This window comes from Salvelinus alpinus, chromosome 14, assembly GCF_045679555.1.
Source record: "Salvelinus alpinus chromosome 14, SLU_Salpinus.1, whole genome shotgun sequence".
Classification (NCBI taxonomy): domain Eukaryota; kingdom Metazoa; phylum Chordata; class Actinopteri; order Salmoniformes; family Salmonidae; genus Salvelinus; species Salvelinus alpinus.
In genome coordinates this window covers 1,344,086-1,359,916 of record NC_092099.1, presented here as the reverse complement: position 1 = coordinate 1,359,916, position 15,831 = coordinate 1,344,086, and positions in this window count along the sequence as shown.

The following is a 15,831-nucleotide window of genomic DNA, read 5'->3' as shown; positions in this document are numbered from 1 at the left end:
TTTCTCCTTTTAAGGTCTTTATTTGTTCACCAAGAGCTTTCAAACTATCCTTTTCTCTCTGCAATGTCATTATATTAACTTCAAAAGTTGTATAATATATATCTCTGTTTATTTATTTATCCCCAAATATAAATGTATACATTACCCAAAAAGTTTGGGGTCACTTAAAAATGTCCTTGTTTTTTTTAAGATTTTGTCCATTAAAATAACATCAAATTGATCAGAAATACAGTGTAGACATTGTTAATGTTGTAAATGACTATTGTAGCTGGAAACGACTGATTTAATGGAATATCTACATAGGCGTACAGAGGCCAATTTATAAGCAACCATCACTCCTGTGTTCCAATGGCAATCCAAGTTTATCATTTTAAAAGGCTAATTGATCATTAGAAAACCCTTTTGCAATTTTGTTAGCACAGCTGAAAACTGTTGTTCTGATTTTAAAGAAGCAATATACAGTCGTGGCCAAAAGTTTTGATAATGACACAAATATTAATTTTCACGAAGTCTGCTGCCTCAGTTTGTATGATGGCAATTTGCATATACTCCAGAATGTTACGAAGAGTGATCAGATGAATTGCAATTAATTGTAAAGTCCCTCTTTGCCATGCAAATGAACTGAATCCCCAAAAAACATTTCCACTGCATTTCAGCCCTGCCACAAAAGGACCAGCTAACATCATGTCAGTGATTCTCTTGTTAACACAGGTGTGAGTGTTGACGAGGACAAGCTTGGAGATCACTCTGTCATGTTGATTGAGTTAAAATAACACACTGAAAGCTTCAAAAGGAGGGTGGTGCTTGGAATCATTGTTCTTCCTCTGTCAACCATGGTTACCTGCAAGGAAACACGTGCCATCATCATTGCTTTGCACAAAAAGAGCTTCACAGGCAAGGATATTGCTGCCAGTAAGATTGCACCTAAATCAACCATTTATCGGATCATCAAGAACTTCAAGGAGAGCGGTTCAATTGTTGTGAAGAAGGCTTCAGGGCACCCAAGAAAGTTCAGCAAGCGCCAGGACCGTCTCCTAAAGTTGATTCAGCTGCGGGATCGGGGCACCACCAGTACAGAGCTTGCTCAGGAATGGCAGCAGGCAGGTGTGAGTGCATCTGCACACACAGTGAGGCGAATACTTTTGGAGGATGGCCTGGTGTCAAGAAGGGCAGCAAAGAAGCCACTTCTCTCCAGGAAAAACATCAGGGACAGACTGATATTCTGCAAAAGGTACAGGGATTGGACTGCTGGGGTAAAGTCATTTTCTCTGATAGATCCCCTTTCCGATTGTTTGGGTATCCGGAGAAAAGCTTGTGAAGCTTGAGAAGACAAGGTGAGTGCTACCATCAGTCCTGTGTCATGCCAATAGTAAAGCATCCTGAGACCATTCATGTGTGGGGGTGCTTCTCAGCCAAGGGAGTGGGCTCACTCACAATTTTGCCTAAGAACACAGCCATGAATAAAGAATGGTACCAACACATCCTCCGAGAGCAACTTCTCCCAACCATCCAGGAACAATTTGGTGACGAACAATGCCTTTTCCAGCATGATGGAGCACCTTGCCATAAGGAAAAGGTGATAACTACGTGGCTCGGGGGAACAAAAGATAGATATTTTGGGTCCATGGCCAGGAAACTCCCCATCCCATTGAGAACTTGTGGTCTATCCTCAAGAGGCTGGTGGACAAACAAAAACCCACAAATTCTGACAAACTCCAAGCATTGATTGTGCATGAATGGGCTGCCATCAGTCAGGATGTGGCCCAGAAGTTAATTGACAGCATGCCAGGGCGGATTGCAGAGGTCTTGAAAAAGAAGGGTCAAATATTGACTCTGCATCAACTTCATGTATTTGTCAATATTTGTATTTCAATAAAAGCCTTTGACACTTATGAAATGCTTGTAATTATACTTCAGTATTCCATAGTAACATCTGACAAAAATATCTAAAGACACTGAAGCAGCAAACTTTGTGGAAATTAATATTTGTGTCATTCTCGAAACTTTTGGCCACGACTGTATATAACCACTTGACGACTCAAACCTCTTCTAGAACACACATTGTTTCTGTAGGGCCTGGCTACCCATAACACATATGTTCACTTCAAAGCATGCTGAATGTGGCTCACAAGGCTTACATTTCCTACACATGTACAAATTGCTACTCAACAACAATTTCTATACAACAAAAACAGAGGCCTTAAACCTCATAAACCTTTTAATAGAGGACTTGAACCCCTATAATAGAGAACAAATTTAACAGAGGACTCTAACCTTATACATCACTTATACATAAAAAAAGGACTCAAACCTTATATAGAGAACAAAGGACTTGAACCTTAAACATCACAGATACATGTCACTCATTGCATGCACTATTTTAACCTGATTTGGTTCTTTTAAAATGATATTGGTCTAGACTCACCCAGCAACTATGCCATCAATCAGGAGATTAAGAGTTGACTCCCCAAAGTGGGTTGCGCGCAGCCTTCTCTTTCCTCTGGATCAACACACAGTTGATATGTTTTTCTTGTTGTTGAGACCAATTCATCCGGGTCACGGCACCAAGTGTTAGCAGTTGATGTTATTCTTCAATAACACAAACACCAAAGCAAATCGGGGAGAAAATTTCATGCAAATCATAGCTGTTATGCTGGGATGTAGATGTTCAGTCTCCCCTGTCCTCAGCTTTCCTCCACTGAACAAAGGAACAGGATGCCTTTTATAACCCCTCACCTTAGTTTGGGGTTGACCAATCAGAAGTCCTTGCAGTACAACTGGGCCAATGGCCACGCTTAGGGATCCAAGCCAGTGTTCGCAGCAGGCCTCTCCGGAGTGAAAGACAAATATTCTGTCAGCAGATTGCACTGAGATGCTGTAGGGCCAGGTACAATAAACCTCCACAATACCTACAAAAATTATTAAACAAAATCAAGATAGAACTAAGGAAAATGAGTATAATGAAACCAAAACTAATGATAAAGGGGAATAGTAAATATATTAACTTAAATGGGAAAATCTACAAGACGATATAATAATTTAAGGCAAAATACATGTATGCAGGGGATAGTGGCTCAAGTAACGTTATCTGGTATCAATAATGGACAATGATGTATATTTACCAAAGTTCAGGTTTTCAATTATCTATATAGTAAAAGCCAGTGGGGGACATAGTAGTGACTCAAATAGTTGAGATGTGAGCGGGGAGTGTTCAGTTAGAAAAGTTGCTATAATCCACAATGACTTGTCGAGTACGATTTGAAAGGAATTCACCCCAGTTGAAAGTCTATGGAAGGAGAAAGGTAGCCTTCTTAACTTAGGGAAGGGTGAATGCGCTTCACCTTCCCAGTATCCCAAAAGGTCTCCTCTCTGGTTCACAGTAGGTGCACGGGCATTAATGAGTGCATAGCACATAAAGCAGTCGAACGTCAGCAGCCAGTGACATCAGGTGAAATGTTGCTAATGGAATATGGAGCAGTTGTGCGATAAGGGTCGGGAAGCAAGTTCAGGGAGTGAGTGTTTTTTAATGAAAAAAATGCAGCATAATCCAAAACAAGAAACAACACACAGACATGATAAAGAAACAATGACACCTGGGGAAGGAACCAAGGGGAGTGACATATATAGGGCAGGTAATCAAGGATGTGATGGAGTCCAGGTGAGTGTCATATTGCACTAATGCGCGTAACGATGGTGACAGGTGTGGACCTTAACGAGCAGCCTGGTGACCTAGAGGCCGGAGAGGGAGGACACGTGACAGCAGTACTTAGCTTTGGGAATGGTGTGTCGTTCACCCTTCCAATTTCCCAAAAGGCCTCCTCTCCATTCCTCTCGCTCACCAGCAGCCGTCAATCTGGTCCATAGTGGCTTGTTGATTCATAGTTCGTACTCCTGTCAGGTCACACGGATCACACTGGCATTAATGAGTGTGTAGCACGTAACACATCATTCACCCTTACCAATTCCCATCAAGGCCTTCTTTCTCCATTTCAACACTGGTCCCGGCCTGCTCCAGCAACAGCAAGCATTCTCCTCAGTCACCTCAGCTCCGGCTCTGCAGACACGCAACGTCCCAGCTCACATCTATGGCGTGCTACTTCTGGCGTTCACCTTAAATAAAGAATAGGTGCAAGCGACTCCCAGGTCCCAATTAGTGACGTGTCAAATTAATATCTCCTGTGATCAACAGGTGGAAGAGTTACTAGGGACAAAAAAAAGGTGCGCCCCTTATTTGTCTGGGTGAATCTAGGTATATAATGCAATGTACAGTATGTGGGAAGCTTCTGATAGATACATAGTCACCTCCGTGACATACCTTTTATCACCAAAGCTTTGCTAGCATTTACTGCTCATGTTGCTGAAATCCAACCCTTTTGTTAGTGCCAATGATATAAATAGGCAATTCACACACAATATTCAGTTCATAAGCATTGACTGTTATACCTCTGCTGTGCAACAACAGCTTTCTTCCTGGTCTGTCAGCATGCTCCTATTGAGGGATCTTACTCCCTGTCCACCTGAAATGGAATAAAAACAAAAACATGAATAACAATGTGCCTACTACTCAGTCAGTAATTTAGCCAATCTATACATGTATGAACCTAGTCTTTATCAGCCACATTGTACCAAAACAACAGCCTCTTCACTTCATTTTTTTAGTTACCAATTCATTAATAAACAGGGGAACGAACTCGTTTGGCAAAAAGTGTTCAATAGTCAGTAGCAAGTATTGAAAACTTAGCTAGCAAATTATATCGTTTTTCTTTTCTAAAATCATTAGCTAACTACATTGATGAACTCAGCTGATTGTGGGAGTTAGCTCTTTCCAAGCAGTTTCAATATAGCTAGCTAGCTCAGCCGACAGGACTAAGCTGCAGTGAAAAAGAGAATACCAGACCAGACAGCCTGACCCTGATCCTATTTAGTTTATGCTAGCTAGCTACATATTGCCTTTTTATAATTTGAGTGAGATGAAATTACTTAGTCTACCATTACAGATATCCACTGGCAAATCTTTACATAAATTAGATAATTAAAAACATCATGAAATAGCATTAGGCTGAATTAGCTAGCTAGTTTTCTTAACTAAAAGAAGTGAGTTCTCCATTTTGCAATGTGGGTAATGGGCTGGATATGGGTTGGCGCCCCCCCTTGGTTTGTGCTGTGGTGGCGATCTTTGTGGGCTATACTCGGCCTTGTCTCAGGATTGTAAGTTGGTGGTTGAAGTTATCCCTCTAGTGGTGTGGGGGCTGTGCTTTGGCAAAGTGGGTGGGGTTATATCCTTCCTGTTTGGCCCTGTCCGGGGGTTTCTTCTGATGGGGCCACAGTGTCTCCTGACCCCTCCTGTCTCAGCCTCCAGTATTTATGCTGCAGTAGTTTATGTGTCGGGGGGCTAGGGTCAGTTGGTTATACCTGGAGTACTTCTCCTATCTTATCCAGTGTCCTGTGTGAATTTAAGTATGCTCTCTCTAATTCTCTCGTTCTCTCTTTCTTTCTCTCTCTCGGAGAACCTGAGCCCTAGGACCATACGTCACGGCAAACCGGGCATGATGACTCCTTGCTGTCCCCAGTCCGCCTGGCCTTGCTGCTATTCCAGTTTCAACTGTTCTGCCTGCGGTTATGGAACCCCTACCTGTCCCAGACCTGCTGTTTTCAACTCTTAATGATCGGCTATGAAAAGCCAACTGACATTTATTCCTGATTATTATTTGACCATGCTTGTCATTTATGAACATTTTGAAAATCTTGGCTCTCTCTAATTCTCTCCTTCTCTCTTTCTTTCTCTCTCTCGGAGGACCTGAGCCCTAGGACCATACGTCAGGACTACCGGGCATGATGACTCCTTGCTGTCCCCAGTCCACCTGGCCTTGCTGCTATTCCCGTGTGGCTCAGTTGGTAGAGCATGGCGCTTGCAACGCCAGGGTTGTGGGTTCATTCCCCACGGGGGGACCAGGATGAATATGTATGAACTTTCCAATTTGTAAGTCGCTCTGGATAAGAGCGTCTGCTAAATGACTTAAATGTAAATGTAAATGTAATTCCAGTTTCAACTGTTCTGCCTGCGGTTATGGAACCGCCACCTGTCCCAGACCTGCTATTTTCATGAAAATTATTCATGATTATTATTTGACCATGCTTGTCACTTATGAACATTTTGAACATCTTGGCATAGTTCTGTTATAATCTCCACCCGGCACAGCCAGAAGAGGACTGGCCACCCCTCATAGCCTGGTTCCTCTCTAGGTTTCTTCCTAGGTTTTGGCCTTTCTAGGGAGTTTTTCCTAGCCACCGTGCTTCTACACCTGCATTGCTTGCTGTTTGGGGTTTTAGGCTGGGTTTCTGTACAGCACTTCGAGATATTAGCTGATGTACGAAGGGCTATATAAAATAAACTTGATTTGAACTTGATTTGATGGGGATGTATACGTCACATTGTATGGGCCCCATCTTCCAGTTAGTTAGCCAATCAATGGGATTGTAACAAAACGCACTGTTATGATTGGTCAATAAGGCTGCCAATCATATTTCAGAAGCATGTCATTGATTTGCAAGCACACAGAGTTCATACAAATCAAATCAAATTTTATTTGTCACATACACATGGTTAGCAGATGTTAATGCGAGTGTAGCGAAATGCTTGTGCTTCTAGTTCCGACAATGCAGTAATAACCAACGAATAACCAACGACGAGCACAGGAGCGCAGGCAAATATACCGTGAGTAGGGGGATGAATGTTCGACACTTACTTTCTTGCGCTCAATTCCATTTTCTGGGCACGCAGCATTTTGTCTGAGCTCTTAACTCTCTCCATTTTCTGCGTTCTCGACATGCCCCCCCGCGCCTTCAAATTGTGAGATGGAAATTACGCAATAGTTAAGTTAGTCTAGCGACCAGTAGTAATCATGGCCGAATTACTGACCGGGGGCATTGATTTTATTAGTCACTCTTACTCAGGTATCATATTAAAAACTGAAAACATTTCTCTCGAACCTATGACAAAATGTGAAGAATTGCTGAAAATGAACTCTACAACTTCAATTTCTTTCTCTTTGCTATGGATGTGGCTACGTAGACCCGCAAGCCACTATTGATGAGTAAATGTTGTTTTGTGCCCCAACCCCATCAAAGTCACCCATCCCTGCCTTAGAAATACACTACATGACCAAAAGTATGTGGACACCTGCTCGTGAAACATTGCATTCCAAAATCATGGGCATTAATGTGGAGTTGGTCCTTTGCTGCTACAACAGCCTCCACTCTTCTGGGAAGGCTTTCCACTACATGTTGGAACATTGTTGCCGGGACTTGCTTCCATTCAACCACTAGGGGGAGGTCGGGCACTGATATTGGGCGATTAGGCCTGGCTCGCAGTCGGCGTTCCAATTCATCCCAAAAGTGTTTGATGGGGTTGAGGTTAGGGCTCTGTGCAGGCCAGTCAAGTTCTTCCACACCGATCTCGATACACCATTTTGGTATGGACCTCGCTTTGAGCACAGGGGCATTATCATACTGAAACAGGAAAGGGCCTTCCCCAAAATGTTGCCACAAAGTTGGAAGCATAGAATCATCTGGAATGTCATTGTATGTTGTAGCGTTAAGATTTCCCTTCACTGGAACTTAGGGGCCTAGTCCGAACCATGAAAAAAATACCATTATTCCTGCTCCACCAAACTTTACAGTTGGCACTATGCATTAAGGTAGTGTTCTCCTGGCATCCACCAAACCCAGATTCGTCCGTTGGACTGCCAGATGGTGAAGCGTGGTTTACCACTTCAAAGAACACGTTTCCACTGGTGCAGAGTCCAATGGCGGCGAGCCATTGTTTACACCACTCCAGCCGACACTTGGTATTGCGCATGGTTATCTTAGGCTTGTGTGAGGCTGCTCGGCCATGGAAACCCATTTCATGAAGCTCCCGTGCTGGCATTGCTTCCAGAGGCAGTTTGGAACTCAGTAGTGAGTGTTGCAACCCGAGGACAGACTAGTTTTATGCGCTACAGCACTCGGCGGTCCTGTTCTGTGAGCTTATGTGGCCTACCACTTTTCAGCTGAGCCTTTGTTGCTCCTAGACGTTTCCATTTCACAATAACAGCACTTACAGTTGACCGGGCCTGCTCTAGCAGGGCAAAAAAAATTACGAACTGAGTTGTTGGAAAGGTGGCATCATATGACGGTGCCACGTTGAATGTCACTGAGCTCTTCAGTAAGGCTATTCTACTGCCAATGTTTGTCTATGGAGATTGCATGGCCGTGTGCTCAATTTTATACACCTGTCAGCAACGGGTGTGGCTGAAATAGCCGAATCCACTAATTTGAAGGGGTGTCCACATACTTTTGTATATATAGTGTAGAAAGAGGTAAATTCCAAAAGGTTTGTTTTTAAACTATTATTTTTAAGGGAAATTGGAGCCCATTAGTATTCAGAAGGCCTAGTATAACATAACAAACAGGCCACTGAAAACTCAGCCAAACATCTTTGACCTCGTGACAGTGCATCTAGCTCCATTTCTCAACAAACAGACACTTTTATTGTCCTTCTGTAGTATAGGGCCAACTGTTCATTGCTTGGGTGGGGATAAAGGATCATAACTCTATCATGCAAATAAAATGATAACCAACTAATTTAAATCATTGATTTAGCCTACTATTTATTTGACTGTGTTGCAGTTGTTAATTGGACTATAGATAATAAGCATTTGCATTTTCTGTCTTTTAAAAGTGATCAGACTTCAATAACAAAGATTGACTCAAACATATATAAAGCCTGTATATAGTAGGCGAAGCTGTACCCATCATATGACATAATAGCCTGTATGTACACTCATCAGTGTCATCCAATGGCATGCTTGTTTTTTCTCTTAGTCAGGTACCAGTGTTACCAGTGTTCAAACCAAGGATATACAAACTTGAATCGTCATTTTCATCCATAAATATGTTTCTCTAGCTCTCTCACAGCAGGAGTGATGTATTATGAGGACAACATTAGCTAGATGTGAACTACACTTTTCTGGTAAATAGCATGTTCTGTACACAGTCCGTGAGTACATCCATCAGTGCACATGGGAGCATATAAGGGAGTAGGCCTTGTTTGTGTGTCTGACATGTGCATGTGTGTGTTTGCCTTATGTAAAATGAAATCCCTCTGAACCCTTGAACAAATACAGTGCGTGTGCGTTCATGCGTGTGCTTCTGCACGTCAGAGAGATAAAGAGTTGTCTGGGTATTCGAGGACAATGTGGTCTGTGGGGATGCCTATAAATGCTCGTTTTTCAAAGTGCATGGGGGCTACTTGAAACTTGATGGGTGGTTTCATGCATATTGAGCACAGTCGTATGTGTGTGCCTATGTGTATGTAAGAAAGAGAGAAAGAGATCATGCAAGTGTCTGTATATGAGCACATTTCTGTTTGGAGGAAGAAGAGTTTTTAGAGCACCATCCCCCAAACAGGCCAATTAGCAGAATGGTGGAGAGCGAACCCAAGGCTGCCTTTGTGCCTGCGCTAATTTGGATGCCAAAGAGAAACTATTCTCTGGGCTGACTTTATCCTTGAATTTGTCCAATACTATACTTGGACATGTTGAGAAACACACACACACACATACACTATATTTGTTCAAGGGTTAAGATGGATTTGATCTGGCATAAGTTGCAGGCTGTGCGTAAGGCCTGTTAGTGATTGCTTATCAATGTGATGTGTTCCATATTACATTATATAAACATTTTAGATACACATGAATGTAGTGCTCTGTAAAGTGGGACTTTTTCACAGCGATACGAATATGAAAAGTTTCTACACCATTTTTCATGGTGAAATATTTCTACCTTTACAAAAAGCATAATCTATTTCCATCTTTCTGCGTCATTGGCAGCTGATCATACTGGTATCAGCGACGCCCATGCAGGCAGTTTTGAGGATGTTAGCCTAAACGCAGCATTCTCAGGGGTTAAAAGGCTAATTACGTTCCTGACTTGCTGAAATGCACACCATCTCCCGAGGGAGCATTCTAGAGCGACTCTCGCCCTGGTATCAAATATCTGATGATTGATTTTTACCTCATAATTACTATAATAAATCAATAAATAATCAATTTTGTTGCAAATCTGGAAGCCGGCCCCATCGAGGGACTCTTTCGTCAGTGTGTATTACCGACTTCGAGAGTTGAAAGGTTAGAGTGCACAGGTTGTGCTGGGTATATTGTACAGTGGAGTTATCACATTACATGGACTTTATGATATTGTACAATTGTAGCAATATCTACAAAACAGATTTTTTGCGAGGCAGTTAATTGTGTGGAGGGGCTGGTACCCAGCAAACAACAATCTCAGGACATTAGCTAACATTAGATCATAACGCTCCACAAACATTCAAAGAACATCATCATCATCTACCCTACAAACATCCATACAAGAATCGCCACTCTTTGGTCATGCAATGGTAACATAGTCATTCCATAGTCTTGGACTTTTCACAAGATAGTCCATGCCTTGTGACCATAAACCAAAGTTGACACAGCGCTGACACACTAGTTGTCACATCTCACATCTTACCCAGTACAAATCCCCCGCTGGCATATGAGAAGGAGTTGACATGGCAACCGGAGAAGAGCCCACAGTAGTTGACTAATGTGAGTCTCCCTGGGTGAACAGTGATTGATTGCGTCCCAAATGGCACCCCATTCCCTACATAGTGTACTACTTTTAACAAGAGTCCTATGGGTGGCTGGTTGAGTAATGAGGTGGTGGAGCAGTGTGCCTAGGGATCCAAGTGATACTACACTACTCAGGGAACCTTCCCCACTGCACGACTACTTGTCACCATAGTCCTCTCCCTGCATAAGCTCACTCCTAATGACGCCGGCTTGCTCCGACACTCCCCGGCGCTTTGGGAACAAGACCTAGCAACCCTACAGTGTGGGAAGAAGACCTGCCAACCCTACTGTGTAGTGTGGGAGCCCTGCGGCATGTCGGTCAGTGAGTGAGTGAGTGAAATAGTCAGTGAGTCAGTCTGACTTAATGCTTCTAGCCTTCTACTAAGACCATCTCTATGAGCACCGATACTGCAACTATGGTTTACATGTCAGTATTACCACTACAGGCCTACTCTCATGATTACTGTTACCACTAAACTACTTCTAATACTGACAATAAATCCTACCACACAAGTAAGATTACTACTACTACTACTGCATCAGTTTTTTTTAGCCTTACTATCAATGATCTTGATGATACTGTAATGAGCGTAATAATTCGGCTATGTGATAATTACACTCAGCTGGGCAAAACACCTGGTGTCAGAGGAGCACAGTCTCACTATGTGTGATGCTGGTTCCCCGCATCAGCTTGTATGCGGATTGGGCATCAACTGCACTTGTGCCGGCGTAGCAAAGAGAACCTACTCCTGTTTGATTGCGCACCTGTTCATTAAACAAAATACAAACTGAACAGGCATTGGTGTCCACCTAATTTCTCCTAATGTAGCTGGCAGAGTTATCCCCTTGCAAGGTAATTATAGTTCGTTTTAGGGACAAAAGGCATGCCTGGGAGGCTAGGTGGTGTTATTTTTTTTTTGGGGGGGTGGGGGGGCGGTCACTTCATGCAACTGGGGGGCAGTAATACATAAGGTGATGGGTCAGATCATTGGTTAAGTTAGGTTTAAATTAAAAAGTCAATCTCAATGTGACTTGGATTTGAAAGGAATAGCACAGAGACTGGTGCAAAAACATATGGTGGAGGGAAACCTGTTTTCTTTTTTGCTGTTTAGCTTGTGAAGGCTAGTGATAGTGATGCACAAGCTAGGCCTATTTTAAACATCGCCATCTCCTAACAGGATTTACCCACCAAATTCATTAGCTTGAAAACCCCCCAAAAGCTTTAAAACCACATTGAAAACCCCATTCGATTTCCCCCGAAGTTTAGGGGGAAAAAACTGAACGAAATTCATGAATCTTCTTTTTTTATTAGGGGTTCACAGCAAAGTTGTGAAACGTATTGTTATTGTCTGAATTCTTATTATGTTTTCCTTGACATGGCCAAATAACTCAATCATAGATTGGTAACTTGTTTTCTAATTTGGCACACAGAAACGGAAGGCTATGAGTAACTTGGTAAACAGGAATGGCACCAATTGGCCTATAGTGAGCGCTGTTATAAGCAGTCTCACTTAAACCCTCATATCTGTTGACCTGTTTGTTTTTAAGACTTGAAACATTGTATGTTAGGTGTCTTTCCTCATGCTGAACAAATGTGCCTCAAGGAGGACGCATACGGCCTATCAGGATCATAGAGTTAGATAGAGTCCTCTATGTGGCTAAAACCCGTTTTGGCATGGACATTGCCATTGAGGGCATCCACCATTTTAAAGTAGTCAACTGGGTGGGACTTCCTATGGGTTAATGAAGGATCACATGATTCCATCCGTGTCATCAGGAGGGATCAGCCAATTATACTTGTGACGAACACTAGGTCGCAGTATGCACCCTTTCAGTTTGTTAGGCAACTCATAGAAGTAGTAGAAGAAGAAAAAGGATGACTTCAAAATGGAGATTGCCTCAATGGCGCTGATCGTGCACTCACAGACTCCATAATGGGACATGTATAAAGATGATATCTCTATCTATATTTGTGGCCAGGATCGATTTTCCTCCAGTTGGTAGACCTTGTTTTTTCCAGGTGTTTGATACCATTCCATTTGCTCCGTTCCAGCCATTTTTATGAGCCATTCTCCCCTCAGCAGCCTCCACTGCTGTAGACTCGATTAATTAGCTTCTAATGAATTTGAGAATGATTAGTTGCTGCATTCGTAGACGGCCACTACACTCTAAAAATAAAATGTTCCTGGAGTATCCTTCAGGGGTTCTTCAAATTGAAACTGTGGGGGAACTCCTTCTAATGGATCCTTGAAGAACCTTTTGCGGTACATTTTTGAACTACCCCCCCTATTATTGTTATTTTTAATTTTTATTAATAATAATAATAATATGCATAACAATAACCCAATATTTTAGTTCTCAGTGTTTATTATGATTTTAGTGGCAAAGCAGAATATACAAATCTAAATAGGAGGTAAACTCCCAGCAGAACTCGAAGTCCAATGGGTATATCCTCTTGCACATTGATGTTAATATGGTGATGTTCTCCGTATCCATAGCCAGAATGATTTTGCAGTGCATGGTGATTGAACAGGTTTCCTGTTATATTCTTCAGAGGTGTAGGAGTGTGAAGTCTGTGAATCCCAAGAAATAGTAATTATACAGGGTGCCGTCTTTCGGATGGGACGTTAAACGGGTGTCCTGACTCTCTGAGGTCATTAAAGATCCCATGGCACTTATCGTAAGAGTAGGGGTGTTAACCCCGGTGTCCTGGCTAAATTCCCAATCTGGCCCTCAACCATCACGGTCACCTAATCATCCCCAGTTTACAATTGGCTCATTCATCCCCCTCCTCTCCCCTGTAACTATTCCCCAGGTCGTTGCTGCAAATGAGAACGTGTTCTCAGTCAACTTACCTGGTAAAATAACGGATAAATAAAAAAATTATAAAAAAATTTACAAAACCTGCACACAACAGTATTCATACCTTGGCTTCTGTGGTGAATGTGAATGAAAAAAACTGTTTTGATAATGGTCTTCATACACATACCTTGTCCATAATGTAGAGGCCTATGGGATATTCATTGAAGTGGTAAGGGAGGAGGATGGTAAATGTTATCTGCATACCATACCAATTGACATACCTTTGTGTGCCGCCTCGTCTGTATACCTACAGACACAAAGGTGAGCATCTGCACGCAATACAGCTAGCCTTCAACATATTCTTATAGCCTACATATTCTTACCTCTTTGTTGATTGATATCCATTGAATTGTGTCCATTTTCTGTTTTAGAAAGATTTACACAAATATGAAAAGATAGAGGGTATCATCGTAAAACAATATGAATTTAGATATGATACAAGGTACAAACCTTACCTTAAAGTGAGGAGAGCTATACATTTTCCAGTTAAGTGCCTGCACCTGCTGTCCTTTCAAATGCAAATGTTTCAGTTGGGCAATTAGGTTCCTGCAAGAACCCCCACCAACTAAGGAGGTCCTCGATGAACCCCACCTCCTACGGGGTTCTTGGAAGAACCTTTTGGGGGCCATTTTCAGTGCCAAGAACCCTAAGGTTCTTCAAAGAACTTTGAGGATCTTAGAAGAACCCTTGTTGAACCCCTAATTTGTTGAGTGTAGATGGCACCATATCACACCAGGGCTACAAGAACTGCAGCAGACCAGTTGGTGGCACAATAGATTTCTTTGGCACCAGTGGCACTATAGGACACTAGAGCAATAACGATTGATCAAGTGGACTTTGTCTCATACAAATTATTGTTGTATTTAAAACCTCTTCAGGATCGGACCCTTTTTTTCAATTTTTGCCTAAAATGACATACCCAAATCTAACTGCCTGTAACTCACGACCTGAAGCAAGGATATGCATATTCTTGACATAATTTGAAAGGAAACACTTTGAAGTTTGTGGAAATGTGAAATTAATGTAGGAGAATATAACACATTCGATCTGGTAAAAGATGATACAATGAAAACAATCATTTTTTAAAGTTTGTTTTTAGTTCCATCATCTTTGAAATGCAAGAGAAAGGTCCCGATTTATTCCAGGTTAGGCGCACTATTGATTTTGCAGTGTATGTGCAAAGTTTTAGACTGGTCCAATGAACCATTGCATTTCTGTTCAAAATGTTGTATTGAGTCTGCCCAAATGTGCCTAATTGGTTTATTTATACATTTAAGTTCATAACTGTGCACTCTCCTCAAACAATAGCATGGTATTCTTTCACCGTAATAGCTACTGTAAATTGGACAGTGCAGTTAGATTAACAATAATTTATGCTTTCTGCCAATATCAGATATGTCTATGTCCTGGGAAATGTTCTTGTTACTTACAACCTCATGCTTACAACCTCATAATCGCATTAACTCATAACCTCATAATCGCATTAGCCTACGTTAGCTCACCATCCCGCAGTGGACCCACCAATCCCGAATAAGTTTTAAATAGCCACTATTAACTTGAGGGGATTTGGCCGCAAACATTGAACTTTGACTAATTGCCCCCATCAAGCTCATCGTTTTTTTGTTAGCCATAAGATGTAAAAAAAAAAAAAAAAATTTTTAAAAAAGGAGTGAACTATCCCTTCAACATCCTTCATTTAGTTGAATTGAAATTGATGCCAACCCTGTAATGGTGTTTGATGCCAACCCTATAATAAATTTTTAATGGAACACTGCGGGATTTCAAGATTTAGGTTGTTTTTCTACTTACCCAGAGTCCGACGAACTCATTAATAAAAAATGGTATGTCTGCGTGCAGCTTGGAGATGATTGAAGTTAGCATAGTTAGCTTAGCACAATTGCTGGAAGTTTCCCAGTATAGTAACCAGCAGATCAGAATGTTGTATCTGTCTCAATGACGCTAATGATTATCAGTCAAATTAACTCATGTATAAAATATAGATTACTATGTATAGCTTCGTAAGACAAGAAATTACCAACCACCCAGCTTTGGAGTAGCTCTAAGGTCGATATCTGTGTTTTTGTGAGGAGCTAGCTACTGTGGGAGATTTCCAGTAATTGCGCTACGCTAACGATGTGCTAACTTTATTCATCTCCAAACTGCATGAAGAGACATAAAAGTTGTTTTCATGAGTTCATCTGACTCTGGGTAAGTAGAAAAACAACCTACATTTCTCAGTATCCCTTTAAAACTTATTTGGGCTGCAAGCCCGATGTCGGTACACTTATGACAACAGCCAGCTCAAGTGCAGGGCGCGAAA